The sequence below is a fragment of the Aegilops tauschii genome, chromosome 3 (genome assembly GCF_002575655.3).
Source record: "Aegilops tauschii subsp. strangulata cultivar AL8/78 chromosome 3, Aet v6.0, whole genome shotgun sequence".
Classification (NCBI taxonomy): Eukaryota; Viridiplantae; Streptophyta; class Magnoliopsida; order Poales; family Poaceae; genus Aegilops; species Aegilops tauschii.
Window position 1 is genome coordinate 274,908,079 of NC_053037.3, and position 11,650 is coordinate 274,919,728.

The following is an 11,650-nucleotide window of genomic DNA, read 5'->3' on the forward strand; positions in this document are numbered from 1 at the left end:
CGATATGATAGGTGTTTTGCATGTTTGCTTGAATGGTTTGTGCATGGCATATGAGCATCGGTGAGTATCTCGTTGCATGTAAGGCAACTATCCGTGTGTTCCGAAGTTACTGTGATCTCTGATGAGAGATGGCCTAGTCATGTGGTGACATGAAAGGCAGTAAGGTGGTATTATTGTAGCATGCCAGCCTTACGACATCCGATAAACTCCGACGTTAACGTGGACTGAGTCACGTTATCGTTCTTCCCCTTCCGTGCTGCCACATGTTTTCTGGCAAGAATACGGTTTAGTAAGTTGTTAACCTCTTTCCTTGTACACACCAAATAGAGGGGCCGGGATGAGGGTTCCATGGCCCTGGATTAAAGCCAGTCATCCGGTCAGGGGGCATGGGTGTTTCCGGTTGGGACCGAGAGGGGGGCACCCCTTAGAGCGCGCGTATATAAATTTGATCCCATGCTACGCGAGGTTGTAGCCTCCCCGTCTCAAGGTTTTTCTTGAACGTTGCCGAGGGTGATTCCTGGCATCGGAATGTTGAATGGGTGTGTACTAGTTAGATGTGTTTCTCCTAAAACACCGTAAACGAAACTAGTCCCCGTGACTACTGAAATCCGTTGGTTGTGGTTAATGTACAAACTCTGCAGAGTCAAATCCTTCCGAGTCATCGTGTCCATGGTCAAGGACCATGGCCAGTATATCCATATCTATGTCAATCGTCATGGTAAATCCCCGGTAAACAAGCTTGAGTGGTATACACATTTGAATTGTTATTCCTGTGGATGGACTAACCTTTATTTTATCTCGTACCTGAATATTCCCTTGAAATGAATTAAATTCATAAGCTACTGGAATATTAAGTTGTGAAATATAAGCCCTTTATGTGATGTCACTCAGACGTCCGACTGTGGCACTCTTGTCATTTACTTTCAATATAAGCCCTTTATGTGATGTCGCTCAGACGTCCGACTGTGGCACTATTGTCATTTACTTTCAATATAAGCCCTTTATGTGATGTCGCTCAGACGTCCGACTGTGGCACTCTTGTCATTTACTTTCAATATAAGCCCTTTATGTGATGTCGCTCAGACGTCCGACTGTGGCACGCCAGCTATTTACTTTTGATATAAGCCCTTTATGTGATGTCGCTTCAGACGTCCGACTGTGGCATGCACTGTTATTTATTTTTCCTTTATAAGCCCTTTATGTGGTGTCGCCTTGACGCCCGACTGCGGCATTGTTATTTCATTTGTATCCTTTCGAGGAGTCATTCAGACACTCGATTGGCCCTCAGTATTACTTTGGGATTTCGGGAGGACTACCGCCCGACTTCCCTTTTATTTCCCATGCATTATTATCTCATTGTCTGATGCGCTTGTTAATCTGTTCATACGCATCATGTTTACATTTGTTATATCTTATGTTCGGACTGTCTTGCGAGTACTTTCATAGTACTCACCTGGCTTGTTGATTTGGCCAGATGTTGACGAAGGCGATCTCATGGATGAAGAGTTTGATAGTGAGTCCGACGCCTAGAGGAGCCCCAGTCAGTCCCGTGTGATCCTGGATATTGGTCACTTGTATTATATACGCTTCCGCCACCCGCAATAAGTCTCCTCGAGCCTCACTCCGACGCTCGAAGGGTTGTTAGGTTTAGGAGTCATGTCACCCACTTCGCTGTGATATTTCCACCACCGCTTTTATTGTGAGTTAGTAGTTATGCCACCCTATCCGCCTTTATGTGTCATTGGCGTGTTTGTAATAAGATGTTGAGCAGTCTCCGCTCAACCTTGTATTATATTCAGTACTCCTGGTTTTCTCTTCTGTGATCAAGATATTGTCTACCAGTGAGAAAGATTCTCCTCTGCTGGTCCGTAAAAGGGACCGTTTTCTCAATAAATATTTTTATTGGAAAACCGGTCATGACACAGACAAAGGCGTCATAGAACCCCACCTTGATCAATAAAGTGTTCCTCTTATATTCGCAATATTCAGATTGCAATCTTAGTTTGTTGCTTGTTCTTTGTTTGCCTGCAGGAAACAGACCTTCGTGGTCAGGTTGATCGTGCTCCGGCGTGGTCAATAACCTCTCAGAGTTGGTTTAGCGATTGCTAAGGCGCGACGTCCTCGCACGTTCGTAGTCGAATCGTCAAAGTCGACTTCCTCCAAAACGATAGCCACCATCTCATCGAAAGACGGGACACCTTTGCCTCTATCAAGTGGTATCAGATTTCCAGGTTGCTCGGTGAGATTTTACTGTTTCGTGTAGTTTAGATCGAGTCTGTTCTTCATACCTATAGTCCACGAAAAAAGCCAAAACAATTTAGGGTCAGTTCATCCTATCCAAACCAATCTGAGCCTTTGCATAATCTTTTCTGTATTTGCTTTGTTGAATTTGTGGTTGCATCGTCGTGTCAAGTTGCTGGTCTTAGCGTCTGGTTTCCCTTAGAGTTTCAAGTTCTGTTCACAAGTTGTCACGCCGCCACCGCACCATCGTCATCGTTCCTACCATATACCACCACCACCCACATATTCCTTACCGCTGCCATATATCCGCCTATCCACCACCAATCCGAGTCCACATATACATCTGCCTGTCCACCACCGATACGAGTCCACATATACATCCGCATGTCCACCACCAATCCGAGTCTACATATACATCTGCTTGTCCACCACCAATCCGAATTCTTTTCATATTAGGTTTGTTTTCGAGATCCATCTAGTTTTCGTTTTGTGTTTCCTTGCCTGAGTAGCTCTCGAAAAAAAAGAGTCTGGAGACCCCCGGGCAGTTTTTAGGCCAAATTTTCGGCAACCAAAAATATTTTTCCCTATCCTATTTTTAGGTCCCACAGAGCGTTTCGAGACACTCGCCATCATAGTGATTTTTTGTCGCACTTTTTCATCGTCGCTGCACTGATTTTCGAAAAAAAAATGTCAAAAAAATTTCGTGCCCATCCTGTCAGTTTGACCTAGGAAAAGTTTTGAGACACTCGCCATTATAGTGATTTTTCGCAAAAAAAAGAGCGATTTTTTCCATAGTGTGCTTTTCCCTTGTTTACGTGCAGCGCCGTGATTTTGTTAGTGTTCTAGGCTCGCGCCTCTAGCACGGTCTAGCCTAGGACCAGCACAGTACCGTCGTTGAGCGTTTATTCAACTTTGCATGTCTGAATTGATTATTGCTGACCCTTTTTGCTACCATATTATAAGCCTTCCCAGCTCCACATACATCTACGTCATGCGTTTGACTCTCCCTGGTAATCGCTCTATCCAAGCTTTGAGGGTTTTGACTACAACGGTTGCCGATCACCGCCTGCTGCTGGGTAAGAACTGGTAAGAATTTGAGTTTTGCTTGACGGATTTGTGACACCCACCACCACCACTGTTTAGTAGTCTGTAGGATCATATTCTTGTGTGTTTCTATTGGTACTAACCATGCCAGGATCAGAAGCCGACGAGATTTACTGGGAGAACTTAACGAACATGGAGCTTCATGATAAGTTTCAGCAAATGATGACCGAACAGGTGCAAGATGTGCTGAACAATTTTGAAGAGGCCATGGAGAAGATCACTGGCCTTGAGAAGACGTTCGAAACAAAGCTCGATAACAGATTTAATGAACTGCTTGCGCATCTTCCACCACCGGCTGCACCTGCCGCACCTCTGCAACAACAACAACAACAAAAACTACTACTACCTCCACGTCGCGAAACAGCCCTCCGCCGAGCGAGCCGTGTCCTTCTTCAGCCTGGCCAAACTGTCGGTGCTGCTATTGATACTTCTGTGGCTCCTGCTACTGATGCGGAGGATGATTATGCGGGAGATTACGAGGATGAGGTTGATCAAAATCAAAACTACGTGCAACCACCAGCACCACAACCACCAGGTCGTCCACATGCAAATAATCACAATGGTAGGGCTTTCCCTCAGGTACGAGATCATGACCATCTTCCAAAACTGAAATTGAATATTCCACCATTTGAGGGTAGATATGTTCCTGATATATATCTTTCTTGGTAGTTAGAAACTAAACAATGATTTACATGTTTACAGTATCCTGAGGAGAGACGTGTTCCTGCTGCTGTTTGTGCTTTCACTAGCTTTGCATGTGTTTGGTGGTCTGAACATTGTAGATTATATCCTATTCCAGCTACTTGGGCTGCTTTGAAAACTGCTATGCGTACTCGTTGGGTTCCACCATATTATCAACGTGAATTAATTCAAAAATTGCAGTGTTTGAGACAAGGAAAAAATTATGTCGAAGAATATTATCAGGAATTACCAACTGGCATGATTAGATGTGGTATTGTTGAGGAGAATGAAGCTATGCTTGCGCGTTTTATGGGTGGATTAAATAGAGAGATTCAGACCATTCTAGACTATAAGGAGTATAATAATATCACTCGTTTATTCCATCTTGCTTGTAAAGCTGAACGTGAAGTGCAGGATCGACAGGCATTGGCGCGAACTAACTTTTCTGCAGGTCGATCTCCATCATGGACACCACGTGCATCCTCTACTTCCACTGCACCAGCACCTCCATCAGGTGCCACCTCCAGCCGTGATACAAGAAAACAGGCACAACCACCACTATCTGCCAAGAGCACACCTGTCGGGGCTGCGCGGAACTCTTCTTCTTCCATGGCATCAACAGGGCACACAAGTGATATTATTTGTCGTCGTTGTAAGGGAAGAGGACATTTTGCGAGAGAATGCAAATCTCAGCGTGTGATGATTGCTACTGAGGATGGTGGGTATGAGTCCGCCAGTGACTATGATGAGGAGACTTTGGCTCTTATTACACGTGAAGAATACGGTGGAGATGATTCTGATCATGAGACGCAATACATGGCTGTTGAAGATGCTGACAGGTATGAATGTTTAGTTGCTCAACGTGTTTTGAGTGTGCAGGTTACACAAGCTGAGCAAAATCAGAGGCATACTTTGTTCCATACAAAGGGAGTTGTGAAGGAACATTCTGTTCGCGCCATCATAGATGGAGGGAGCTGCAATAGCTTGGCTAGCATGGAGATGGTGGAGAAGCTATCTCTCACCACAAGACCACATCCACATCCTTACTACATCCAATGGTTCAACAACAGCGGCAAGGTTAAGGTAACACGTACTGTTCGTGTGCATTTTAGTATCTCTACTTATGCTGATTATGTTGATTGTGATGTGGTACCTATGCAAGCATGTTCGTTATTACTTGGTAGACCATGGCAATTTGATAAAAAAATTGTACACCATGGTAGAAACAATCAGTATACTCTTGTTCATAAGGACAAAAATATTACTTTGCTTTCTATGACTCCTGATTCCATTTTGAAATATGATATTAATAGAGCTAATAAAGCAAAACAGGAGCAAAATAAGAGTGAAAATAAGATTGTGGCAAAAGAATTTGAGCAAAAAATGAAGCCTAATAATAAACCATCTAGTGTTGCTTCTGAAATTAAATTGAAAAGTGCATGTTTACTTGCCACCAAATCTTATATTGATGATCTGGATTTTAGCAAATCTGTTTGCTATGCTTTTGTGTGCAAAGAGGCATTATTTTCATTCGAGGACGTGCCTTCCTTTTTTCCTCCTGCTGTCACTAACATTTTGCAGGAGTTCGCTGACGTCTTTCCACAAGACGTGCCACCGGGATTACCACCTATTCGAGGGATTGATCATCAAATTGACTTAATTCCCGGTGCATCATTACCCAACCGTGCACCTTACCGTACCAATCCAGAGGAGACGAAGGAGATTATGCGTCAAGTACAAGAGCTGCTCGACAAAGGTTATATACGCGAATCCATTAGTCCTTGTGATGTTCCTATCATTTTAGTGCCGAAAAAGGATGGTACGTCCCGTATGTGCATTGATTGTAGAGGCATTAATAATATTACTATTCATTATCGTCATCCTATTCCTAGGCTAGATAATATGCTTGATGAATTGAGTGGCTCTACAATATTCTCCAAACTTGATTTCCGTAGTGGATACCATCAAATTCGTATGAAATTGGGAGATGAATGGAAAACAGCATTTAAAACTAAGTTTGGATTATATGAGTGGCTAGTCATGCCTTTTGGGTTAACTAATGCACCTAGTACTTTCATGAGACTAATGAATGAAGTTTTACGTGTTTTCATTGGATGATTTGTGGTAGTCTATTTTGATGATATACTGATTTATAGCAAATCTTTGGAAGAACATTTGGAACATTTACGTGTTGTTTTTATTGCTCTACGTGATGCACGTTTGTTTGGTAACCTTGGGAAGTGCACCTTTTGCACTGACCGAGTATCTTTTCTTGGCTATGTTGTTACTCCACAGGGAATTGAAGTTGATAAAGCCAAGATTGAAGCTATTGAGAGTTGGCCGCAGCCCAAAACGGTCACACAAGTGAGGAGTTTTCTTGGCCTCGCTGGATTCTATAGGCGTTTTGTGAGAGATTTCAGCACCATTGCTGCACCTCTCAACGAGCTTACAAAGAAGGATGTGCCTTTTTTTGGGGTACTGCACAGGAAGAAGCCTTCACGGTATTGAAAGATAAGTTGGCACATGCTCCTTTACTCCAACTTCCTGATTTTAATAAGACTTTTGAGCTTGAATGTGATGCTAGTGGAATTGGATTAGGATGTGTGTTATTACAAGATGGCAAACCTGTTGCATACTTTTCCGAAAAATTGAGTGGGCCTAGTCTGAATTATTCTACTTATGATAAAGAATTATATGCTCTTGTTCGGACTTTAGAGACATGGCAACATTGTTTATGGCCCAAAGAATTTGTTATACATTCTGATCATGAATCTTTGAAACACATTAAAAAGTCAAGCAAAACTGAACCGTAGACATGCTAAATGGGTTGAATTCATTGAGACTTTCCCTTATGTCATTAAACACAAGAAGGGTAAAGAAAATGTTATTGCTGATGCATTGTCTCGTCGCTATACTATGCTTTCACAACTTGACTTCAAAATATTTGGTTTGGAGACCATCAAAGATCAATATGTGCATGATGCTGATTTTAAAGATGTAATGTAGAATTGTAAAGAAGGAAGAACATGGAACAAGTTCATTATTAATGATGGCTTTGTGTTCCGTGCTAACAAGCTATGCATCCCAGCTAACTCTGTTCGTCTTTTGTTGTTGCAGGAGGCGCATGGAGGAGGATTAATGGGACACTTTGGCGTGAAGAAGATGGAGGATGCACTTGCTACACATTTCTTTTGGCCAAAGATGAGATGTGATGTTGAACGTTTTGTTGCTCGCTGCACTACATGTCAAAAAGCTAAGTCACAACTCAATCCTCATGGTTTATATATGCCTTTGCCTGTACCTACTGTTCCTTGGGAGGATATATCTATGGACTTTGTTTTAGGTTTACCTCGAACAAAGAAGGGGAGGGATAGCATATTTGTTGTCGTGGATAGGTTCTCGAAAATGGCACACTTTATACCATGTCATAAAAGCGATGATGTTGTTAATGTTGCTGATTTGTTCTTTCGTGAAATTATTCGCTTGCATGGTGTGCCAAATACTATTGTTTCACATCGTGATACTAAATTTCTTAGCCACTTTTGGAGATGTTTATGGGCTAAGTTGGGGACTAAACTGCTTTTTAGTACTACTTGTCACCCCCCAAACTGATGGTCAAACTGAAGTAGTCAATAGAACATTGTCTACTATGCTTAGGGCTGTTTTGAAGAATAATAAGAAAATGTGGCAAGAATGCTTGCCTCATATTGAATTTGCTTATAATCGTTCGTTGCATTCTACTGCTAAGATGTGCCCTTTTAAAATTGTGTATGGTTTCCTACCTCGTGCACACATTGATTTGTTGCATCTTCCATCTTCGGAGAAGGTTAATTTTGATGCTAAAAAACGTGCTGAATTGATCTTAAAAATGCATGAGTTAACTAAGGAAAACATTGAGCGTATGAATGGTAAATATAAACTTGATGGAGATAAGGGTAGAAAACATGTTGTCTTTGCACCTGGAGATCTTGTTTGGTTACATTTGCGTAAGGATAGGTTTCCTAATTTGCGCAAATCAAAGCTAATGCCACGTGCTGATGGTCCTTTTAAGGTGTTAGAGAAAATAAATGATAATGCATATAAACTTGAGTTGCCTGCAGATTTTGGGGTTAGTCCCACTTTTAACATTGCAGATTTGAAGCCTTATTTGGGTGAGGAAGATGAGCTTCCGTGGAGGACGACTTCATTTCAAGAAGGAGAGGATGATGAGGACATCAATACCATTGTTACACCCACAGCCCCTGCTGCTATACATACTGGACCAATTACTAGAGCTCACGCACGCCAATTGAATTACCATGTACTTTCGTTTCTTGGTAATGATTCTAATGTTCATGAGAATATGATGCTGCCTAAATTGGATACATTTGTTTTGCTTACAAATGAAGGGCCTGACATGGATAAGAGGGATGAACACTGGAGCAAGACCAAGCCTGGAGATGATGGCATGCGCAAGGGGAACAAGAACGGAGTTACAAGTGATGATTTCAGGACTTTGAAGCCACCATAAGGAGTGCATGAAGCCTTGGACGAAATATACAAGATGCCACTTCATAAATTCCGTCCAGAGGCTATTCTAGGTGTTGTGTCACCTTATTATTGGGCTAGGCCCATGTAATTTCAAAATACTTAAGTATAGGTTGTTTTTAGAGTCTGTATGTGTGGGGAAACAAGAGTTAGGGTTGGATTCGGACCCCTCCCACAAGGGCCACGAAATTTCCCCCTATTCCTCCATATATACAGCCCTTAGGGCGTTGTTTAGACTTTGGGTTTTGTTTAGATTAAAGTTCGCCATAGCTGCAACTTCGCATACTTCGTTTGTGTTCAACGACCAGACAAAGGCGTCACAGAACCCCACCTTGATCAATAAAGCTTTCCTCTTATATTCGCAATATCAAGATTACAATCTTAGTTTCTTGCTTGTTCTTCGTTTTCCTACAGGAAACAGACCTTCGTGGTCAGGTTGATCGTGCTCTGGCGTGGTCAATAACCTCTCGGAGTTGGTTTAGCGATTGCTAAGGCGCGACGTCCTCGCACGTTCGTAGTCGGATCGTCAAAGTCGACTTCCTCCAAAATGATAGCCACCATCTCATCGAAAGACGGGACACCTTTGCCTCTATCATTGAGGAAGTGAGAAGATTGGAGGAGCCACTACTACAGGATACTGCTAACGCGACACTACGATCAGAGACCCTTTGACGAAACTGTGTGCGATGCAATAATCACGAACAGTGGTGTAAAAAAACATCACTGTTCGTGCAAAACGTTTGCGATGGCAGAGCCATCAAACACGGTTCAGATTTTAGTTGCGTGTGCGATGCAGGGCACACGGTTAATCAATTCAAACTGTTTGCAATAGGCAGAACAATAGAAACGGGCAGCCATATCATTGTGTGTGCGATATACAGCATACGGTTCACTCGGATGAACTATATTCGATTAGGGTTTAAGCTACTATCACTCTAGCAACCCATCATCTAATTGCTACTCTGCAATGCATTCCCTTAGGCCCAAACATGGTGAAGTGTCATGTAGTCGACCTTCACATGACACCACTGAGGGAATCACAACATACATACTTTCAAAATATGGAACACATATCAAGTTCACATGATTACTTGCAACATGATTTCTCCCGTGACCTCAAGAACAAAAGTAACTACTCACAAATGATAATCATGCTCAAGATCAGAGGGGTATTAAATAGCATAATGGATCTGAACATATAATCTTCCACCAAATAAACCATATAGTAATCAACTACAAGATGTAATCAACACTACTAGTCACCCACAAGCACCAATATATAGTTTCGGTAACAAGATTGAACCCATGAGATGAACTAGGGTTTGAGATGAGATGGTGTTGTTGAATATGTTGATGGAGATTGCCCTCCCCAAGATGGGAGAGTTGTTGGTGATGATGATGACGAGGATTTCCCACTCCGGGAGGGAAGTTCCCCCGGCGGAATCGCTCCACCGGAGGGCAAGAGTGCTCCTGCCAAGTTCCGCCTCGATACAGCGGTGCTCCATCCCGAAAGTCCTCTCCTCATTTTTTTTCTAGGTCAAAATGAACTATATACCAGAAGATGGGCACCGGAGGTGGGCCTGGGTGAGCACAACCCACCAGGGCGCGCCTGGGCTCCCTGGCGCGCCCAGGTGGGTTGTGCCCACCTGGTGGGCCCCCTCGGGTAGTTATTTGCTCCAATATTCCTAAAATATTCCATAAAAAATCTCTGTGAAGTTTCAGCTTGTTTGGAGTTGTGCAGAATAGGTAGCCTGACGTAGCTTTTCCAGGTCCAGATTTCCAGCTGCCGGAATTCTACCTCTTTGTGTATACCTTGCATATTATGAGTGAAAAGGCATTAGAATTACTCCAAAAAGCATTATTATGGATAAAAACATCTTAAATAACAGTACGAAACATGATGCAAAATGGACGTATCAACTCCCCCAAGCTTAGACCTCGCTTGTCCTCAAGCGAAAACCGAAATCGAAAAACATGTCCACATGCTTTGAGAGAGAGGAGTCGATAAAAGCAAAATACAGACATAGAATCATCATGTTGATTATTATAACAACAACAAATTTAAACATAAGACTTTTATCATAGGACTTTTATCATGGGACTTTTATCATAGGACTTTTATCATATACTTCTCATGAATAAGTAACAATTCATCACACAATCAAAGTATAAAGCAAAAACTCTATTAAAAACCAACAAACTATGTTCTCAGTCAACTTTGCAACTATAATTCATTATCTTTTCAGGAAGGGTCACGTATCGGAGCCGTTAGGCAAGTCCACATACTCAACCATCATATAGTCTTCTATGATTCCTAACACTCACCGCATACACATGAGCAAAACGTTTCAACCGGACACATAGAAAGATAGGGGCTTATAGTTTCGCCTCCCAACGTATTCACCTCAATAGTGATGTCAACAATAATAATTCATGCTATCCATATTCAACTAGACATGTATGCCTAGATCTTTCCTCACCACATGATGCATGCCAAAGGAGAAAAATAAAAAGGAATAGAAGGAAAACTTTGACTCTTTGCATAAAAGTAAATACATAAAAGTAAAAGATTGGCCATTCGCAGAGGGAAGCAGAGGTTGCCATGCGCTTATTTGTTTGTATGCTCAACCCTTAGTGCAAAATAACGTCACGTTGCATTGCCCCTTGTGATAGCGACCTTTATTATGCAGTCTGTTGCTTTTATTCTTCACCATCACAAGTTCGTGCAACGCTAAATTTTCTCTTACACTAAATGATCTCACACTTTTAGAAGCATTTTTATTGCCTTTTTGCACCGATGACAACTTACTTGAGGGATCTTGCTCAATCCCTAGGTAGGTATGGTGGAGACTTGAAAATAAGATTTGGGTTTAAGGGTTTTTGGATGCACAAGTATTATCTCTACTTAGTGCGGAATTTTTGGCTAGCAAAGATAGGGGGCAAGCACCACATGTTGAAGGATCTATGACAATATGACTTGTATGTGAATATAAACATCATTAAGTTGTCTTCCTTGTCCGACGTCAACAATTTTGGCATATAATATTTTGATGAGGGCTCACAATCACAAAAGATTTCTAGGATAGTATATTTATAT